Below are 23,493 nucleotides of genomic sequence, written 5' to 3'. Positions count from 1 at the left end.
CTTCTTCATTCTTATTATTTTCCACCTTCTTTTTCCCTGGTTGAAGTACCAACCCACTTCTTGTCATAATTGCTTTACAGTGCTCCTTAGGATTCACTAGTGTATCACTTAGAAATTTCCCTTGTGGTCTCTCTGATATCTGTCTTGATAATTGACCAATCTGGGTCTCCAAATTTCTGATTGATGCTTCCTGATTTCTGAAAGAAGTTCTGGTCTCCTGCATGAATGCAATTGTCTCTTCCCTAAATGAATTAGAACCCTGAATATAATCCTGAGTTGTCTTAGATAACTGAGCAAACGTTTTCTCCCATGCAGCAGGATCACTTGACTGCTCCTTCATATGTGGTGGTGGAGGATGTAATGGTGGATTCAATTGATGGTTGGAACTATAGCTGAATCCTGGGTGTTGATTCTTGTTTTTCCATGGTGGCATATACACATTCTTTCCCTGATTGTTGTAGTTCCTTTGATTATTCTGATCATACCACACTCCATTCACCTCTGCTTGTTCTGATGATCCCCCATAATCACACTCCTCTGTCACATGGACCTTGCCACAGATAGCACATACACATTTGGTTTCCACAGAGGCTACCTTTTGTGAAGAGAGTTGCTTGATAAGGGTATCTAATTGTTGCTGTTGTTGTCTCTGTGTCTGCATCAGTTGATCATTCCTTGCCAACAGAGCATCATACCCATCCAACCTGATGACTCCTGTCCTTCTGTCAAAAACTGGGGCATTATCAAATTCCTGAGATGCCAATGACTCAAAGATATCCAAGGCTTCTTGAGGGGTCTTGGTAGTCAATGATCCACCCGCAGTGGAATGCACCAAGGTTCTAGTGTTAGTGGTCATTCCTTGCAGGAAGATTGCCGCTTGTTGCCATGCCTCAATTCCATGCTGTGGACATTTCCTCAACAAAGTCTTGAATCTCTCCCAAGCCTCATAAATGGATTCTGACTCTTTCTGCTTAAAGCTTGTAATCTCATCCTTCAACTTGGCCCTCTTGGATGCTGAGAAAAACCTTTGCAAGAACTTGGTTTGCAAATCATCCCAAGTTGTTATACTTCCTTGTGGCAATGATTGCAGCCATCTCCTTGCATCATCCGTCAGTGAATGAGTGAATAGTCTCAACAGAATTGCATCTCTTGTGACACCATTTATCTTCACAGTATCACTCAACAATAGGAAGTTCTCTATGTGCAAGTAAGGGTCCTCTGCACTGGTTCCAGCAAACTGATCCTTCTGCACCAAATGTATCAAAGCAGGCTTCAATTCAAAGTTGTTGGGCTCCACTGTTGGGCGCACAACACTCCCAATTGGAGGAATCACTGCAGGAGTCATGTACTCTCCCAATGTCCTCTGTGGTGGTGGTGGTCTGTGATTCTCTGCCATTATATCTTCCTGATTAACCGTACTTGATTCACCAATTTCTTGCAACTGTCTCCTTTCCCTGGCTGCCCTTTTGTGCTTCCTCAATGTCCTTTCTAATTCTGGATCATACAACAACAAATTCGGATCAAGTGTACCTCGCATATACCAGAATCAAAATTGACCAGAAACTTAACATAAACTAAAATACTGAAAATAAAAGGATTCAATCTCAGAATTCTATAGTATCAGTGAGTGTTGAAAAACAAATTCCCCGGCAACGGCGCCAAAAACTTGTTGGACGTTTAGCAAGTGCACTAATCGTACAAGTAATAAAATGATGAGTAAAGATCGTTCCCACGAGGAATTGTGTTCAAACACCAATATACCATAGAAAACTAATTTGAATCAAATAAAAGTTTGTAAAAATCATGAATAATTTGTCACTAGAAAATTGATTGTAAGTAATTTGACACAAAGTAAATGTGGATTAGGAATTAATAAAATAACAAGTAGTCAGAAAACAACTTTCCTCCACAATAACCTATGTAAAAAAACTAATCATATGATGAATTCCTTTCCATGTAATGTTAATCAACCTTTTACTTATCATCAAGATGTAATCCCTTACTACCTTGATGGATACATTAATCAGAAACCCCAATCCCTTGGTGATCTCTTTCTTAATACATGCATGAAATACTAAAGTTTTAAGATTACATCAGAACTCTAGCATCAATCCCTTGAGTACTAGAATTCTGATGTTGAGATTATCAAATACAGAATTTATATAAACATCCCTGTTCTATATTACTTCCTTGATAGAAATAATTAAATCAGAAAATCTCAAATCAACACATGGAAAATACTTCATCATATTAATCAAATCAACATAGTATTATTATGGAGTTCTATTGCATCCAGACTACAAAGACTCTACTCAGACATGACTAAGGAATAAATAAGAGAAGAAGAAACAAACTTCATTTCCATGTTGAAAGTCTTCAATCTCCAAACTATTACAAGGAAATCCTAATACAAAAACTAAGAGAATTTAGAGAGAAGTCAGACTAAGTTTAAGAGAGAGAGAGTTCAGATCCCTCAGATCCAGATTTTTTCTAAGTGTCAAGGCTTTGCCTTATATAGTGTTACAATTAAAAACAGAAAACTGATGTGGGCGCTAAAACGTCCATAAGTGACCGTTTTAGCGTCCATGCTTTACGTATGTTCAACTGTTTTTAACTGATTCCAACGCTAAAACGTTAAGGAATGACCGTTTTAGCGTCCAAACATGGTGAATGCTCAACTAACTTTAACTGACTCCAACGCTAAAACTCTTGATTTGGACGTTTTAGCGGTGAAGACCAGAATCTTTTTCCACTTTAGGGCGCTAAAACGCTTATTGCAGAACGTTTTAGCGCCCAAGACCAGCAATTTTCCATCTTTTTAGTGCAGCAGCGCGCTAAAACGCTCTGTGTGGGCGTTTTAGCGCTCATCACCAGCAAGTTTTGGCCTCTTCCTGTAGCACGGCGCTAAAACGCTCAGTGTGGACGTTTTAGCGCTCAACACTTAGGCAATTTTTCTCCTCTTGAGCTCCAGAATCTTCTTCCTTCTCCAGTTGTCTTTCAAGCTTGCTTTTCCTACAAGAATCATACAAATTTCCAATAAAGCTCTTGAACTTGTAATTGAGGACATCTTAGGACATTAACCTTGTTTTTCATCATTTAATCACACAATTTGATCCTAATTCCTGCTAAAAACCATGATGAACTAAGGGTTCATCAAACAACAATCCGCTTCTGAAACAGCAGAAGTCCATCCTCATTCCAAGACACACCATCTTGGTTCTTCGCGTAATCGAGACATTCCCTCTACACTTGCGCCTCTTGGATCTTGTCCATAAGCTCATTCCTGACTCTCACAGTCTCCATCTCGAGAAGTGAACCCCCAAATAAAGAAGTCACCTTCAGATCTCAAAACTTCTCTATGATGTCGAAGTCACCCATCGTCAAACTGGATAGACTCACGGATTTCTGACTCAAAGCATCAGCTACCACATTGGCCTTGCCAGGATGGTACTTCAACTCAAAGTCGTAGTCCTTCAGAAACTCCATCAATCTCCTCTGTCTCATCTCCAACTCCTTCTGATCAAACAGATACTTCAAACTCTTGTGGTCACTGAACACAGCAAACTGCATACCGAACAGATAATGCCTCCAAATCTTGAAAGCAAAAACAATCGCAGCCAACTCCAAATCATGAGTCGGGTAATTCTCCTCATGAGGTTTCAACTGCCTCAAAGCAAAAGCAACAGCTCTACCAGACTACATCAAAACACAGCCCAGCCCCTTTCCAGAAGCATCACAGTAAAGCTCAAACTGCTCCTCAGGATCAGGAAAGATCAACACAGGTGAAGTCGTCAATCTCTCCTTCAACTCCTCACACGCGTGAGTCCACACAAATGGAGTCTCCTTTCGGGTAAGGTGAGTCAAAGAGAGAACCATCGTGGAGAATCCCTTGATGAACCTCCGATAGTAACCTGCCAAACCTAAGAAGCTCCTCAGTTCCGTAACTGTCTTGGGTCTCTCCCAATCCAGCACGGCCTAGATCTTGTTGGCATCCACTGCAACCCCATCTGCTGAAATCACATGCCCCAAAAACTTGACTGATTTGAGCCAAAACTCACACTTAGAAGGCTTAGCATAAAGCTTTTTCTCCTTCAGCACTTGCAGAACAATCCTCAGATGCTCTGCATGCTCCTCCTCAGTCTTGGAGTAAATCAGAATGTCGTCAATGAAGACAATCACAAACTAATCCTGATACGGCTGGAAAATCCTGTTCATGTAATCCATGAACACTGCGGGTGCATTTGTGAGTCCAAAATGAATCACCAAATACTCAAAGTGACCGTATCTCGAACGAAACGCGGTCTTTGGGACATCCTCCGGCTTCACCCGAATCTGATGGTATCCGGACCGGAGATCAATCTTCGAATATACGCAAGCACCCCTAAGCTGATCCAACAGATCGTCAATCCGAGGAAGGGGATACTTGTTCTTGATCGTCACCTTGTTCAACTGCCTGTAGTTGGTGCACAATCGCATTGTCTCGTCCTTCTTCTTCACAAAAATGATCGGTGCTCCCCAAGGAGACACACTCGATCGAATGAAATCTTTCGCTGAAAGATCCTCAATATGCTTCTTCAGCTCTGCCAATTCCGGCGGCGACATCTGATATGGAGCTAATGAAATAGGCCCCAAACCAGGCAACAAGTCAATAGAGAACTCTATCTCTCTCTGAGGCGAAAACTTAAGAATCTCCTTCGGAAACACTCCGAGGAATTCCCTCACCACAGGAATGCCAGTGATATCCTCCTGTGTCCCACTCACCAAACCTCCCAACATGACATATCTGAATGCCCCTGCTCTCAAGGCCTTCCTAGCTTGCAGCAAAGAAATAAATGGCGAGGAACTAGCTGTGGAATCACACGGAGACATCACTACGCGCTTTTCACAGCAATCAATCAATGCACAGTTTCTGGACAACCAATCCATGCCCAGAATAATCTCCAAGTTGGCCATCGACAATCCTATCAGATCTACCGAGAACTCACGGCCACCCTACTGAAATGCTACTTCGCGATGGACAGTGGTAGCATCACATATTTCTCCGATGGCGGGGTCACCCGCAATGATGGAGAAAGCACAGACATGGGCAACTCAAGCCCCAAAGCAATCGGTGTTGCAACAAAGGAATACGTAGCCCCAGAATCAAATAAAACATCAACTGATGAATCTCCAATAGACACAGTACCTCTGACAAGGTTCGGAGCTCTATCCGACTGCTGGCGATCCAACGTGTACACACGTCCAGAAACAGGTGGCACTGCAGGTGCCGAGGTAGATGCCAAAGGAACCATCTGCAAAGGAACTACCTGAACGGTTGCAGCTCTCACCGTCGACGATGGACAGTCTCTAGAAAAGTGGCCCTCCTTGCCACACTGGAAGCATACCAACTGCCCCGAAGCACAACGTCCCACATGCTCTTTTCCACACCCCGAACATCTAGGAGTGGAAGGAGGCCTGGCAAAGCTCCCCTGCTGCGGAGAAGTTCTCTTGAATTGACCAAGCGCCTGCCTAGTCGCAAATTGTTTTCCCTTGCCTTTCGGACCAAACTTCCTGTCTCTCCAGGAAATGGAAGTGGGAGTGGAACTACCAGTCCCCTTCACCTCAGCAACCTTGGCCCTTTTGACCTTGCTCGTGATGCAGACATCCTCGATGTCCCGACACTGCTGCACAAGTGTCCCAAAGTCTCTCGAAGCTGCTCCAGCAAGACGATCGGCAATATCCTTACTAAGTCCCATGCGGAACTTAGCCGCCAAGAAAATCGGAGTAGGAGAATCCATCCGAAAGTGTGCAAACTTTACCAGCTCATTAAACTTGGCGAGGTACTCGTCAACAGACAACGAGCCCTGAACCAACCTGTCGAACTCCCCTTGTTTCCTCTCCAGCAAATCATACGGGAAGTACCGACCTAGAAAACAATCCTCAAAGAATGGCCACGTCAAGACATGACCCTGCATCTCGAAAGCACGAGAGGTGTTCATCCACCACTCATGGGCATCGCCCTCCAGCATATAAGTAGCAAACATCAGCTTCTGCGGATTAGTACACTAGATGACCCGGAATATCTTGTCTAGCGCCTGAAGCCATCTTGCTGCAGCAATAGGATCATAAGACCCATTAAAAGTAGGTGGCTTATGCTTGCGAAAAGCATTAAGCCGGCGATCAATCTCATCACGGTCTTTCGCAGGCTATACAAAGGTTTCCATCGCCCCTGTAAAGTGACCAGTGCCATCAACATGGCTCTATCTCTCATCCTGCAGACTAGGTGGAGGCAGCGGCAGTGGTGGCGGTGGTGGAGGTGGTGGTGGCGGAGGAAACTGACCAACAGCAGGCCCAGCCCTCAACTCCTCCAACATGACTCTCATCATCGTCATGTTCGCCAGCCGGTTCACCTCAAGAGCATCCACCGTGGCCTTCTGGTTCACTTCTCTAGCAGCGTCAATCATTGCCACGTTGGCAAATTTAGTGGCCTCCTTCATCTCAGCCAATGCAGTCAGGATTGGGTCGGGTTGACCCTCAACAGTCCCTCGTGTTCTCCTGAATCCTACCATGACTCTGCACAATTTACACAAATTATGAGTTGATCAGGCCCACGCAATGTGATCACATATGCATCATCATAATAAAACCCAACTGAGTAAACACAAAAGACAGACACAACCAAGTATCCTAATCATTGCAATACATACAGGCTTTTCCCTCAAACCATTGCTCTGATACCATAAAATGTAACACCCTGTATATATCCGGTAATGTTATCATATCATCGTATTAAACTGCGTTTAATTAAAAATGTGGAATATCTCTTTCTTTTCAATTATGACATCATTATCATTACCAACTTTCTTAATTAATCAATTAAATAAAATCAGGCATGTATGTAAATTGCAAAAGACAGCTAACTGAAATACCTCATTAATTAAAATAACAGATATAAGTCTCTAGTCATGGAACTACAACACGTAGACCGGACAACCTACTAAGTTATACAACTCAACTCAAGGTACTAACATAAAGTGGCATGGACAAACCCCATGCTCACCCAAATAAGGCACAAGCCCAACAGAAGTCTCAACATCAACAACATAATAAAAGCAACTAAAAACATAACTTCAGCAGAATATCCAGCATCCAACATGTCAGCATAATAAACAGCAATATCAGCAACTAAGCTCTGGCCTCCTGCCGCCAGAGGCATCAGCCCCCATACTACCTGAACCTGAAATAAGCGCCCCAAACGTGGGGTGAGATCTCTAAACAAGAAATCTCAGTAAGACAAGGGGTCCTCAAGGATCTTCCACCCCAAGCTCACTTACATGTGCAATATAAGTTCCAAAACAGTTTAACAATATCATTTCCAAAATAGTGCAATGCAGCAGATAATCATATCGTGTGTGTCAATACAATAATCTACTGGCCAGAGAAATGTAGGAATACGTCTATTACCCACACAGTACGCGCCCTGCCGTACCTACCCTTAGGATACCATCCCATCAAGTGAACACCACATACATATCATAAGCCATCGCACATATCAGCTCAAAAGCATTTCAAAATATCAAAGCATGTAACACAGCATGCATATAAACCATTCCCCCATGGGGTATGGTGGAACCACAACATGGCCAAACTGAGGACACGAAAGCTTACCTCTTAAGCTAACTACCCAATCCAAGAGTCCACACAAGCTCAAAGCCCAAACACCGCAGTATCACAATCTGTTATGGACCAATAATATATCACTAATCATACTCTACAAGCATACAACATAAAGACCATGCCTTTCCTTACGTTTTACGTCTTGAGGCTTCACACAAAGCCACAAGCCCTTAATCACTTGATTCTGACTTAGTTCAATTACTACAGAAGTTCAACTTCCTCAAACTAGGGTCCAAAACCCCCAATAGCCTACTGTATGAACAGTGCAGCTAATGTTCTTCGAAATCCCAAAATATCCGGATATTTGTCGGGGGCATATCCGGATATCACATAACCCCATATCCGGATATCAATATCCGGATATCACTGAACTACATATCTGGATATCAATATCCGGATATCACAGAACACATATCCGGATATCAATATCCGGATATTTCGCGACAGAATACAGTTCTGCATTTTCGCGAAGATATCATCCAAAGGTTCCTCTTTTACCAATTACAGAAGCTTAAACATGCATTTCTAGGTGTGTTTGACATTACCCAACGTTAAGTTGTCAAATTTAACTCATTACATGCATCAAGGTTCCATTTTTAAACAAGGAAACACAAGGTCATAGTTGATGGAGCTTACCAACAACTCAAAACAGAGAAAGAATGCTCTTGGATCTCACTCTTCAGCACCAAGGGTACTGACTAGAAAGAAGAACGAAAATGGCACACTACCAAGGCTCCTTCTCACCGAAAATGGCTTCTTGAAGCCTCCAATGGCTTGAAAAAAAGCTCACACCAAGGAACACACCAACTCAGCCCCTCAACACCTCACTAGCAGCATCTCACTCAGAACACAAAGCTTATCTCCCACCCACAAGTCTCAACCACACCCACCCATAGTGTTTTGATGAAGAAAAGGTAGAGAAAGGTGGTTACTTTGGAGGTTTCAAAGAGAAATTGAAGGTGACAAGAAATGGAGGCTGATTAGCAGTAACAAAACTTCACGTAGAGTTAATAGCATGGCCTAGGGTATTGTGCAACCCCTTATATAGCCACTTAACAACTAAACACACAGTATTAACATTAATTGCTACGCTTAGCATTTTAATCCCAAACTCAGGATTCTTAACCTACTCAATTTTACAAGAATTATCATATTTTTCTTATATTTTTCGCAGCACCTTTCCGGTACGCGCTTTTCCCATAGCCAGTATCAATTCTGGCACCATTTCTCATTATTTTCACTTGAAACTCGTTTTACAAGTCCTATATATTATTCTAGTAATATTCATGCACTTATTATAATTTTCCGGGATACTTTATCGGTACGCATTTATACCGACTAGCAGAACCGGTATCTGCACTTTTCATCCGTAAAGCGCCTTTCAGCATTATTAACCACTTTCTATATTTATTTAGAGCCTCATAATAATTATTAGGGTCAATTATGAAATGATTTCCTAATTTCACATAATTAATTAATTAACTTCCTTAATTAACGGTGCGGGTTCTTACCGGTCCCACTTGACACCTCACTCAATTCAAATTATTTCAAATCTCTCACTTAAACCTCTACTCTCCAAATAATTCCTAAACCATTTGTAAAATTTAAAATTTAACAATCACCAAAGTCTTTTAATTGCCCTTGAGCAGATGAATCCGGAGTGTTCCGGTCATTCAGCGAGGTCATAGTTTTAACCTGGTATGTGCACTGTTGGGACATTTCCCCAAAACCCTAATTTTCATCAAATATTATCAATAATCATAATCCTTAGTTCTATGTACCTTTTCCATCTTGTTTTCAAACCTAGAGCTCAAATTTCACTCGACACATTTTTCAGTGTACCGATGTATTTTTACCCGGTAAAAACACTATTCATCAATTTTCAGAAACTTGCCCAACCACTCAATTTTTCATTATGAATCCATTTCCAGTGTTATTTTTTCCATTTGATACCTTCTACTAACATTTTACTATTTAGGGTTACATGTTTGTCAAATTACCGTTTTACCCTTTTTACGTATTTTGACCCAGAACTCGGGATTTTCACTAATCCTATCTTTTAATCCTTATTTTAACTATAATTAAGTGTTTCAAAAGTAACAAATTACAACACGAAAAGTAACAGATTACTCCACTATCACAAGAAGTAATCGATTACCTACTCTCAAGTAATCGATTACTTTCAAGACAGTGGCTTAAGTTTAGCTTCTACCAAGGTAGTTATGGATTACTCATCTGATTACTCACTGGACAGTGAGCATAACAACCCTGTTTTGCTGCATAATAGAATTTTTAACCCCTCATTGGTTCTCATACATCACCTAAAGGACAAATCATCATATATCATGCAATTTTTTGCTATTTCAAGGCTTACTTCTGTGATTCATCCATAGACCAACTTAAAACATCTTCTAACGTAACTTGTCATGAATTTAACATAATCTTTACATAAATTCTCAATGTAAATCATCAACATCCATATTCATGCATGCATGGTGAAATACATCCTTGAATCTTTCCTTACAATTGTTGATAATACTATATTCATAACCATGTTCCTTTAACCAAATATACATGAATTTTACAAAATGAACATGGTTAAATACCAACTCATGAAAATATATGACCGTGATATAATGTCCAATTATATTATCGATGTTCATTGTTCTCTAAAAAATTACATTGTTGGAATTATACGTGGTACCTATAGCCATCATCTAGGCCTCAAAATACACATCTCATGTGAATGTTCAAAATAAATTTGTTTACATGATATCAACATCAAAATATTAATAGAAAATCCACATGATATGTCATAACATCTAAGTGGGCTTCTTACCACGTGACGTTTCCCCTCCGTCTGTGGAGGTACCTGAAATGTATTCCCCAAACATGAGGTGAGATATAAATCTTAGTAAACTAAGGGTCTTTGAGAGATTACTCCACACTGTAGTTCACTTCTTGTGTATAAATAATAACTGAACATAGTAAACATGTATCATCTCATATCTAAGGAACTTCCTAGAGAACTCTACATGTCTCTTAGGTATATGTACTGTAAGGAACTTTGCTATGTTCAGAGGAAGTTCCTACATATAATACTTACAAGAGACTTCTGCTACGGCTCTGGTATGGTCCTTTCATGAGAATTCTACTATGTCTCATAGGAATCAAACTCCAAGGACTTCTGCTACATCCAAAGAAAGTCAATACTTGCAATACTTTTAAGAGACTTCTACTACATCTCCTAGGCATTAAGCCCCAAGGATCTCTACTATGTCCAAGGAAAGTAATCCCATACATACATAAATCTATTGGTCAGAGATACATATCATACATAATTTCACATAATATGTCATTCATCATAACCATACTTTCAATGCATCATACTATGTCATGCTACTAACATTTACAATGCAACACTACAACCATTACTTCAACGGAGCATGGTGGAACACACAAGGTGATTAGCCCCAAGGTCCAGATGTTTACCTGTAGTGGACTTCTAAAACTTGCTCTTTTCTACTACAAGAGCCTCAATCACAATACACCACACAAGGCAACCTGTGGCACATTGTGGAACTGTGATTAACAATTTATACAACGCATGAAACACTAAGTTATTGGCTAGAAACTCCTCATCGTATATATTATAAAGTAAAATCGTTTGTTGACGTGTCGCGCTCTCCTTCAATTTCAGCTTTGTGTTCACACCTAAAAGAATTTCAAATGTTTCCTATTATAGTAACTTTTCAAATTTTTATTTTAACTTTTAAATTTAAAAACTCAATTAAAATCCCACTAACTCCTGCATTGGTATCTGCCAAGCCTATTAAAATCCCACTAAACTCAATTAAAATCCCATTAACTTTTTAAATTTGAATCTATTAATATCTTAAAGTAGAACAAAAAAAGCTGACGTGTCAACCTCTCCTTCAATTTCAACTTTATGTCACACTTGCATGCCAATTTTAAAAATAAATAAATAAATATAAATAAGTTTAAAATAAATAAAAATTTGAAATTAATATGACACGTGACACGACACTTCGACACGTCAATCCTAAAAAATTATGGATTTCGACACGCTGGGATACGTTTTAATATTAAATAATATTTTTAATTTATATAGTGTATATTTCATTTAATATTTAATAATTTAACAAAAAAAATGAAGCTAAATTAATAATACCCATCAACACGTTATAAAGATAGAAGCTTTAATAAAAAAAATAAGAACTTGGATGAGAGAGATATATAATATCAGATAGAGAGATCAAATCATATTAGAGAGAGAGAGATCAGAGACAAGAAGATACAACAAGAGCGTGATATGAATTGACAGCAATGATGCTGAGATGATCTCTTATCTACTTAAGGGAAAAAAAGACAAAAAAATAAAATTGGTATGATCAGGTGGAAGCTTTATTAATATATTTTAATTTTAAAAAAATAATAATTTTTTTTAAAAAAAAATTAACAAAAAATTAAAAAAAAAATTAAAAAAATTACGAAAATGCCATTTGACCATGTCGGACACGGTCAAATTGGCGTGTCGGAATGGTCAACGTGTTGGAAAAAGTTGACCGCGTGTCCGACACCGTGTCGGAGCGTGTCGCCGTGTCGGAGCGTGTCGGACACGACTCTCCCTGTTTTTACAAGTGTCTGTGCTTCCTTGGCGGTAGACATCAAATTAATGTCCGACTATCATTTTAATTAGAAATTCTTGGAAAGTGGAAAGTCTATTAATGATATTGGAAATTATACTACCTAAAAAAAAACTTTTCAGTTCCTCCTCTCTCTCAATTACTCTTATAAATACCAAATTCCAGAATAGCATCTTTATTTTCCCTCACAGCGCCTTTCTCAGCTTTGATTCTTCACCTAAACCCCATCCCTTCCTTTCCCCTCATTCACTCTCATTCTATTTCTCATTTTTTTGAACATTAGTCACAGACCTGGTTACCTCTTTCCATTCAAAGAGGAAGTAAGATGAGATCTTTAGCAAAGAAGGGATCAGACTGAAAAATTACTTGAAACAGCTCCGACAACACCCTTTTAGAACCAAGGTTCCTCTTCTTTATTTATTAATGCATCTATCTCATTTTTAATTTCCATTTACATGGCTTGCTTTCCTTGCTTCTTTTTTTCATCCATTTTTATTGACCCTTTGTTTTGTTAGTCCTAAAAGAGTTACCTTTAATGGTTCAAGTAATAGATTGTTGTAGGTGGCTAGCGACTAGCGTCTTAAAGAATTTATAAGAAACAGTCTAAAGGTCTAACCTTGCACGCGAAAGTTAGAATCTTTGAGAAAATTTCAAAAGCCAGATTAAGCTCTCTTAGTCAATGTTTTAAAACTCCACCCCGCCCCCCGGGTTGACCCGGGTCAACCCTGACCCCTCCCCTTTGAGGGTTGGAGTCACAAGTTGGACCCTATATGCACATCGACCCCTCCGACCCCCAAAACCCGGCCGGGTTTCAATGACTCCCGAGACAGAGGGTTGAAAGAGGGTCACTGCATGTTTTTTTTTTTAAAGAAAATTCCATGAAATAACGTCGTTTTATTAAAAAACATAAAATAAAAATACTTGCAAACCTAGATCTAATCGTTCTCTTCTCTCCCAGCGACCTAGACTTGTGGTATCTTGATACTTTGGTATCATTAGAATATGAGTTTTGTACTTTGGTATCTTGATACTTTAATTAGGTTGTGTAATATTGACTTGTGGTTGTAATTGGTGAATTATGTTAAATATATTTTGAATCTTTAATGATTGGTGATTTGCTTTTTAATATTTTCAAATAAGATATATATATTTATATTTTTTTAATATATAAAACCGGGTCAGCATAGTGACCCCGTGACCCCCCGGTTGCATCCATGACCCCGGGACCCCTGACCTTGCCGGGTCGATGGCCGGGCCGGGTTTTTAAACACTGCTCTTAGTTCATACCACTAAAATTCCTCACAGATATGATGTCTGTTAGACCCATGAAAGGTGTCATTTTTCTTTAATTATTTCATACATGGATTCCAATTCACTGTCCTCTTTTGTTTGATACTATGCATTTTTTCCTAACAGGTTTTCGCGACTTTTGGTTGAGAATTTTCACCTTCCTGCATTTTTCCCTGTAGATTGTGATCCCTATGGCTTTGACATCTTAACCACTTACAAATTTGGTTTAATGGTTAGTATTTGTAAGTTTATTAATTTAAAAATACTTCAATATGTATAACTCTAGAGTGTTCTGAATATGAAATGTACATGATTATTCAATTGATTGAATTTTTTTCTAATGGCTGTGAGTTACATTTCCGAATCTTGCCTAACTAATCTATTCCTCACTATTATGGCTGTGAGTTACTTTCATTGTTATAAATCTCGAGTATTTTTTATAGTTCTTTCTCATTTTATGCTTATGTTTTAGGGGTATTAGTGAGGAAAATTCGAAAAATGCATAATGGTGGAAAAGGAAAAGATCAAGGCTTTATAACAGTGAAAGCAGACAATCTGCCATGAAACCAACATCATCAATGAAATTAGGGTTAAGAAGAAGAAGAACGACTTGTGAGTATATTTGGTAGAAGACGAAGATATGGGTTACCCTTTTTTGGTTTTTTAATTTTGCAGCTTCCCATTTTCTTTTTTCTTTTTTTTTATTTGTATATGCACCTTGCAATTGTGGTTTCATAATAACTAAAAAGATATATTATATATTCTTTCCTTTTCTTTTTTATTTTTTTATTTTTTTCTCCACCAAACATAATTACTAATATCCTTTGTATATTCAAAAAAATAATGATTTTTCTTTATTTTTTGTATGACTTTTATGATGTATCCTTTGTATATCCTTTTTATTTTCCTTTTTTTTTCTCCAGTGAAATTAAGTAATATTCAAAACTTATTTCGGTAAAACTTTCAAAAAATTAATATACTTTAAATGTGAATAAACTATTGAAATTTCAAAAACATCTCATAATAAAGGAAAATAACTTTTGAAATTATGAAAATAACCTAAAACTTATGTTTGTTTATTATTTCTGTTTCTTTATATTTTCATCTTCTCAAGCTCTACTTATGTAATATTTAAGTTAAAATTTAAAATAATTTCATTGTTTAGTTTCAAATAAGAAAAGGTATAAAAAAATACATATTAAATAAAATATATGCAACCCACAAATACGACCCAAGTAATGCATCATATGAGATATCATTTGGAATTTCTATTGTAAACCTAAATGCCTTGAAAATTTCAAGGAATTTCTATTCTAATTTTGATTGCATGAAAAATTTCAAAGATCATTCTATACCAAAAAATTTTAATATATATACTGTGGAGTAATACCGGCCAATTCCTTATATTTACTGTTAAACAAACTCATCTTTGTATGGTTAAGATCAATGGATTTACTGCTAATATAAAATGCTGACAGTTAGAGGTGGCAAAATGAGATCAGCCCCACCCCGCCCGACAAAACGTTTTCATATTCTTCGCCAAATTATTGTTGCTAGAGTTGAAGTATTATTGAGATTAAATACAATGTATTAAATATATGTTATATATATGTTCTAATTTTATGAATAATTATTTTTATTTATGCAATTAAGCTAACTTAAATATTACCACATAACTTCAACCATGAAATGTTTGTTAGATATTAATCGTATTAACTTAAATATTTTCTAAATCTTCATCTAGTATATGTCACAACTACAGAAAACATATATACGAAGTAATCTAGATACAAGTATAAGAACTTTTATTTTGTGATGATAAATATGTAAACCTATTACATGATGATATAAAATGTTGATAGTTAGAGTTGGCAAGCATCCTGCCCACTAACAGTTTTTTTTCTTATATCTATTGTCTAACAAACCTATTTTTGTGTGGCTTAGATAATCTGATTTTCTGCAGTAAATATTTCAGAAATAAGCATCTAAATAAAATTAACAATCAAATTGTGATAAATGAAAGTCCATATAAATAAAATGAGCAATCAGCACAACATTATTATGATTAAATAATTTTTTCAGAAAAACTAAAACGTAAAAAAAATAGCTTGAATATTTTCTAAAAAGTTTAAAAAAAAACTTCTAATTTTTTAATTCCAATCGTTTGAAAAAACGAGTAATACTTAATTTTGAAGGAGTTTTTTTATGTAGGGTGCTGATTTGAAACAGCATCCAGGAGAACTTAACGTTCTTAATGAAGTCCTCAATATTTAAGGTCAACAAAAAAAAATTATTTGGAGTCATATAATGAGCCAAGATATCAAGTTTCAAGAGTTTGCAGAAGTGAAACTATTGTCACCTCATTTCTTAAGTCCTCGGTGGACCCGAATGTATGTTGTTTTTCTTAAAAATTCATTATTGTGGGTTCTTTATATTGTTACAAATGTTTAGCATGTGTTTTAATCTTCTTCTTTTTTTCGCGACTAAAAAAATTACAAAATGTAGCAATCTTCAATCATGCTTCCGCCAATGATGTTGTATCGGCGGATACAGGAAAAGCTGCGGTATGTATTAAAATTATTATTAATATCAAAGTTAATCAATAAAAATCTTAATTTTTTTTATTTCATACAATTTTTATTTCTTAACAGGATGTTGAGAGTCAAACCTGTGAGAGTACCGGTGTCTTTGTTGACACCTTCTGTGAATCTTACTGATTTCGTTGAAGACAAATCTAATTGTTCGGTGGTGCGTCCTCTTAAGAATATTAAATTGGAGAAGGAGTTAAGTACTCGGCTATTTATTTCAATCAAAATTTAGTATTTATTTCAAACAAAATTGAAGATATTGATACTTGATAATAATGGTTGTGTTACAAATAGTACCTTTAACATCGTCTACAAGGAAGTATTTCAAAGATTAGTGAGTTGATTTGATGTTGTTTAGACACATTTGTTCCAATGTAAGAAAAAAATATGACTCATACATGCCTATTTGGTTAAGTTGCTTTCAAATCCCTTTCAGACAACGTTTTTTGGGTTCTTAAAAAAATTAATCCAAATTTTTTTTTGCTGAGACTATTACTTTTGGGTGTTAACATATTAGCGTAATCTATTTAATGAGTATTTGCATTCTGTATCGTAGGCATAAATGTGATCAGTGGCGGACGCAGGTGAGCGCATATGTCCGCAAGTGTGGACATGAAATTTTGAATTTTCGTTTTTTTTTAGCCATGTAGGTCTTTATTTGTCTCTTGGTTCAATATTTATATTAGGAGTAAATATCCTTTTAAGTCCCTAACAAAAAATGGTCCCCACTTTAGTCCCTAAGAAATTCAAAGTGGATAAATTTAGTTAAAATTGTGATTTCTCACAAATTCAAAAAAGACGTACATTAGTCTCTCAAAAAGACTAAAATAGGTCTACTTTAAATTTGATAGGGACTAGGTGACTATTTTTTTTATAATAGACTAAAGTGGGGATCGAATTTTTTATTAGAGATCAAAAAAGATATTTATTCTTATATTAGTTAGCAACATAGCAACGTACGCAGATGATTAAAATAACATAGCAATGCAAATTGATTAGAGAGAAAATTTATTCTCCCTCCCCTGTCACGTACCCATTCTCATGATTTCTTCATCCTTTGTTATGGAAGCAACTAAATTATGAGTGTGTTCAAGTGTTAATTTAAACTTTCTTTATATAAAAAAATTCGGGGGTTGCAGACATAAAACAATTTTTCTGGGTCCGCCACTGAATGTGATGGTAGAAGAGGACGTCTTTTCTTTGGTAATCCATAATCATAGGAAATCACATGTTTTGTATGTGTTGAACTCATCCCTCCAATGATTGCTACAGAATGACACTGAATTAATAGTGTTTTCTTATTATAGGTACAAGCTGATCTTTTAATTCCATATTTGCCTGGTCTGTTTGTTACCTTGATTTTATTAGTGGCTGTTATAGTTAGCAATAAGTTGTATGCATTTTTCTTTTTTTACCCATCCTCATTTTAACATAGTCAACTATGGCGTATTTATTTTTTCCATAACTCATCGAGTAGATAACTATATTTGATTTGCATAATATTGATCACTCTGGATAGCAGATTTTTGTTTATAGTTAATATTTGCAAAGTTCTATGTCAATGTTGTACTTTTTTCCACCTGAAATATAGAACAAGATAGCAACACGGGTTTTTGTAAGTTAAAAGTTTGCAGTGCGATTAACCAACCACGACAGACGACAAATATTTTGTTCTTTTTTCCCCGGGAATCGCACGGGTAATTCGCTAGTTTTATATGTTTGTGAGCAACTTCGTGGAAGATCATGCTTTACTCACATAATAAATAAACAAACATTAGTATCATAATTATTATACTTACTTAATGATTTATTTATTTTAATACGAATAACCAATAATATCAACAAATTACTAAAACATGATACTAGTATCCTTATAAAACATGACTTACCCTTTTTGGTAGGATTCAAGGAAACAAGTCTTGATCAATTGTTGGTTCCAATTATTGTTCTTCAACCAATATATCAATTGGCTCAACACTACACAACCAATAACAACACAAGACCATCCATCAATATTCCATTCTGATGACTTAAATCACAAAATCATACATTTTTCCTGACTAATTTCTAAAGTATGGCCAAATGGTGATTTCTTTAGTTTTCCTTTATCAAGAACTAATTCTAAGCATGTTCTACAAAGGAAGACATATATAAATCAACCTCTAACTTATCAAACCACCAATTTTCGTAATACACTATTCACCACAACCTAGTTTTGTCAAAAAATCTATGAAAACATAAAATGAGTAGTGATTTCTTACCACAAGCCCCTTTAGAATGTGAAGAAGAGGATCTTTCAAGTTTGAGGAGCTCAAACACCCTCCAAATCTCAAAACTCTAAAATTTATCTAACACTTTGTATGAGAAAATCTCTCGCCATAAAGCTTCTTGGTGGAATCTAAGGTGTAGGATTTACTCTTGGGATGATTCTAAGCAAGTTTGGTGTTGGAACTTTTGAATTTCATGGACTACAACTCAAATGGTGTTCTTAAGCTTTTCTGTCCCACAAAAAAGGTGTCTCGCAGCTTGATCAAGAAGAGGAGGTCGACAGAGAGTGTTTTTGTGTCTTCTTGAAATTGATTTAAGTCATTTAACTCATGTTGACTAAAGTCAACAACTTAAACTTGTTAACTTATTCATTTAGCCTTTCATTCTTAACATTTTCTAGCCAATACTTAGTATTTCTAAACATGTGTGTTTATCTTCTAATTTCATTAATTAGCCTCTCATTAATTTTTTTACAAGTTTCAGGTAAATTTTGCATAATTGCATTTTTACCCCAAAACTCTCTTTAATTACACTGTTATCTGAAAAGTGACTTAATTCTCATAATTAGATTTCTGATCGAATTATTATCTGATCAATTATGGAAAATTCCTAAATTCTCTTTTTACTGGTTTGGATTATTATATTACCTTACTTAATATTTGTGGAGATGTAGATGAGCCAAAAAAAAATATGTCTTATTGACCAAAATACCATTAAGCGCTCATATGTATGAGTAAAGAAAAGGTTGACTAGAATCACTTTCAGCATATATCTCAATATAATTTTCTTCTTTTCTCTTAATATATGCAACTATAACACAATCCACATCTTCATCGTCATTGATTGGATTACCAATGTAGAATCTACCTTTAGTCTTGATATGAATAAGGAGACAACACCCAATCAACCATTACAATTACCAAATGAGCCAATCACAAGGTCAAGGGTCAAGAAGTTTAAAGAAGCTCTTAGTGGATTAATCCAACAAATGTGGGTTATTCATGAAGACATCAAGTGCAAATTAAATCATAATCATAATTTAATTAATGTCATCAATGCAAGGGAGGTTAAGTGAAATAATTAGCAATTTTCAATGTCATTAATACTTAGTGGGGTTGATAGCATTTTCAATGTCATTAGTGTTTAGTGGGCTAATTAGAGTCTTTTCCTTTTTTCAAGTTGTCAACTTTAAATTAGTGTCTTTTCATTTGTTAGTCTTTTCCTATTCTTTGAGGGATGTTCCAAGTATAAATAAGGGAGGATACAACTCTTGTAATCAGACTTTGAAGTTATAATATCAATAGAGAAGTTTTTTCTATTTGATTCTTATCTAGGACACTGAACTTATCAAGAAGCTTATCTTGTGGCGTTCAAAACAGACTTATCATTCACAATCCTTCTTTTCTTAGGTGTGGCGTCTACAATCCTTCTTATATCTTTGGTTCTTATCTTTCATAGATAACGAGTCAAGGATTTATTGTTCAAATTCATGATTATAGAAACGATCCTAACTAAATTGGTCTTAGGTCCCACTAATCTTGGTGAGGTTCATATCAAGTCTCGTACAAAGCTATCAAGCGAGAAATGCATGGTTGCCTTGGAGCCCCAATTTTGATGAATTCTCCTCTTGAGTTCATTGTACATAGTGTCGCGTTTGATTTGCATTGTTTTGATTTGTCCTTCAAAGTGTGCACCATTAAGACCTTCAAATTGCCTATCATTATGGTAGATAACTGCAACATAAATATTGGAACTTGAGCTCATCTTTCACACGAAATTGAAATTATGGTTTGGTTTGGGTTCATATTTTTGAACAAAATTTGGAATATCTACATGTAATGACAATGATTAGATAAGGTTTAAGGTTTAGGGATAGTGGGATGAAAGTCAATTTGATGTGTAGGATTAGAGATAAAAAAATAAGTGGGATTTTGGAATTAAAATGGGTATATTGAAAATGAGGTTGAAACCCACTGACATATGATTTCTGGATGTGTGTTAATCGATTACATGAGCCATGTAATCGAGTAACGACCCATGCAAAAAATACTCGATTACTTGGCTCATGTAATTGATTATTTTTTCCAGTCAATGGTTATACAGGGGCAGATTGATGTATAGTTTTGATAAAAGGTTAATATTTTTAAATAGTTTATAAACAGGGACAAAATAATAATATTTATTTTAATCAAGGGCAAAAGGGTCAATCACCCTTTAAAAGACCCAGAGCAGTGATTATCTTATATGGATTTTTTAGAGTATACTGTAGAGGCTCTAATTATATTTAAACCCAAGAGATTAAAGCGCTAAATGAATTTTTTTAATGTTCAGTTTATTAAAACTCTAACATAAATCTATGTTGTTATTAATCATTTTATTTTAATTTAACTTATAGCTCTCTCTCTCTCTCTCTCTCTCTCTCTCTTTTGTATACAAGTGAGAGTTGAACATATAACCTAATACAACCTGTGCAAACCCCTCATCACTACACCAAATCTAGTGGCTTAACAACTAATTTCCTTCCTCTTGTGAATTTGTAACATCCAAATAAAGGTAGAAGTTTATCCTTAAATTTTCTTCCTATATATTGTTTCTTCCCCCACTTTCATTTCCTTTCTCTCCTAACTCTCAAACACACTCTTAGAGTTCTAATACGGTGATTAGAATATCACGTGGGTTTACTCAAGTCAAAGAGGGATATACAAGTGTTGCGTAGCTGGATCGTGTGGATAAAGATGAAATTTGGCGGTCCAGATGCATAAGGGATTGGGTGGGGTAGAGGAGAGAGAGTGAAAGAGAGATTGAGGAGGGAGGAGATAGAAGAGAAAGAAAAAAAAATTCATGTGTCACTTTTTTAATGGAAGGACCATCATGGTCGTGGAGCATGTTAAAATTTTTCGTGTGGATAACATTATGCATACTTTCAGCCTATATTAGTTGCACTTATTGCCTATGCTTTGCACAGATTAATGGCGTAAGGAAAAAGGCGAAAACCAGCATACCAAGTTTCCTCAACCACTTGGATAAGTCATACATATTTTACATAAAATTAATTAAGTTTTATTATAATCAATCACAAGTGACTTTAGTAATTTGTTGATATTGTTGGTTATTCGTATTAAAATAAATAAATCATTAAGTAAGTATAATAATTATGATACTAATGTTTGTTTATTTATTATGTGAGTAAAGCATGATCTTCCACGAAGTTGCTCACAAACATATAAAACTAGCGAATTACCCGTGCGATGCCCAGGGGAAAAAGAACAAATTATTTGTCGTCCGTCGTGGTTGGTTAATCGCACTGCAAACTTTATACTTACAAAAACCCGTGTTGCTATCTTGTTCTATATTTCAGGTGGAAAAAATTACAGCATTGACATAGAATTTTGCAAATATCAACCATAAACAAAAATCTACTATCCAGAGTGATCAATATTATGCAAATCAAATATAGTTATCTACTCGATTAGTTATGGAAAAAATAAATACGCCATAGTTGACTATGTTAAAATGAGGATAGGTAAAAAAAGAAAAATGCATACAACTTATTGCTAACTATAACAGCCACTAATAAAATCAAGGTAACAAACAGACCCAGCAAATATGGAATTAAAAGATCAGCTTGTACCTATAATAAGAAAACACTATTAATTCAGTGTCATTCTGTACCAATCATTGGAGGGATGAGTTCAACACATACCAAACATGTGATTTTCTATGTTTATGCATTACCAGGGACATCCTTTCTACCATCATATTTATGCCTACAATACAAAATGCAAATGCTCATTAAATAAATTACGCTAATATGTTAACACCCATAAGTAATAGTCTCAGCAAAAAAAATCGGTTTTTTTTTTTAGAACCCAAAAAACGTTGTCTGAAAGGGATTTGAAAGCAAATTAATCAAATGGTCATGTATGAGTCATATTTTTTGCTTACACTGGAACAAATGTCTCTAAACAGCATCAAATCAATACATATGCTAAAAACTTGTAACAATATAAAGAACCCACGATGATAAATTTTTAAAAAAACAACAACATACATTCGGGTCCACCAAAGACTTAAAGAATGAGGTGACAGTAGCTTCGCTCCTTCAAACACTTGAAACTTGATATCTTGGCTCATTGTATGACTCCAAATTGTTTTTTTTACGTTGACCTTAAATAACATGGATTTTTCATTAAGAACGTTAAGTTTTCTTGGATAATGTTCCAAATCAGCACTTATAAAAAAACTCCTTCAAAATTAAGTATAACTCATGCGATGCACGGGAAAAAAAGAAATCTGTTTGTCTGTCTCGCAAAAGTTGATGCAAATCATAAAAATATATCTCTGCATTTTATTTAAATCAATACTGGTGTCTACCTAACTCGAACTTTTTGTACATAGAGAGTTGGCAGATTTTTGAGTTATTATGTTTAATATAAAAGAAGAAAAGAAAAATTTTAATTTAATTACAAAAAAATATTGGCGGCCAGTCCTCCAGACCGACTCCACTTTGCAACCTCTACTTGTCAGTATTATATACCAGCATGTAATAAGTTTTTATATTTATCCACGTGAAAAAGTTTTTATATTTGCATCTAAGTTTTATGTTTTATCTCATAGATGGAGATTCATTTATTACAATCAGATTTATAAAATAATAATAAATAATTATTTTTTGCAAGGATTTGTATCGTTAGTACTTGGAATTTTATAAATTTGTATTTAGAAAAATTAAAATCAGATTTAGGAATTTAATTATAAAAGAAGAAGGATTAAATTTTAATTTAATTACAAAAAGGCGTTGGTGGGCAGGCCCTCCGGGACGAGCCCAGTTTGCCTCATCTAACTATCAGCATGCAATAAGTTTCTATATTTATCCACAAAAAAGGTTCTTATAGTCAAATTTAAATTTTTATATTTTATCTCAGAGATGGACTTTCGTTTATTACAATCAAGTTTAAAAAATAATAATTAGTAATTATTTTTTGCAAGGATTTGCGTCGCTTGTATTTGAAATTTTATAAATT

The 23,493-nt window shown here is 35.7% G+C and overlaps 1 non-coding gene across 1 annotated transcript; it reads left to right on the top strand.

Annotated features, from left to right (window-relative positions):
• The first annotated feature begins 893 nt into the window (after positions 1-893).
• On the top strand, positions 894-1,000 carry LOC133305134 (small nucleolar RNA R71). The gene has a single exon (XR_009750721.1). It is a non-coding gene; the product is annotated as a small nucleolar RNA R71 (small nucleolar RNA).
• The last annotated feature ends 22,493 nt before the right edge of the window (positions 1,001-23,493 follow it).

The sequence above is a fragment of the Gastrolobium bilobum genome, unplaced genomic scaffold (assembly GCF_033153095.1).
Source record: "Gastrolobium bilobum isolate Gb01-03AN ecotype WA unplaced genomic scaffold, APGP_CSIRO_Gbil_v1 utg6234, whole genome shotgun sequence".
In the NCBI taxonomy this organism is placed as follows: domain Eukaryota; kingdom Viridiplantae; phylum Streptophyta; class Magnoliopsida; order Fabales; family Fabaceae; genus Gastrolobium; species Gastrolobium bilobum.
This window is presented reverse-complemented; position numbering and strand designations above follow the sequence as displayed.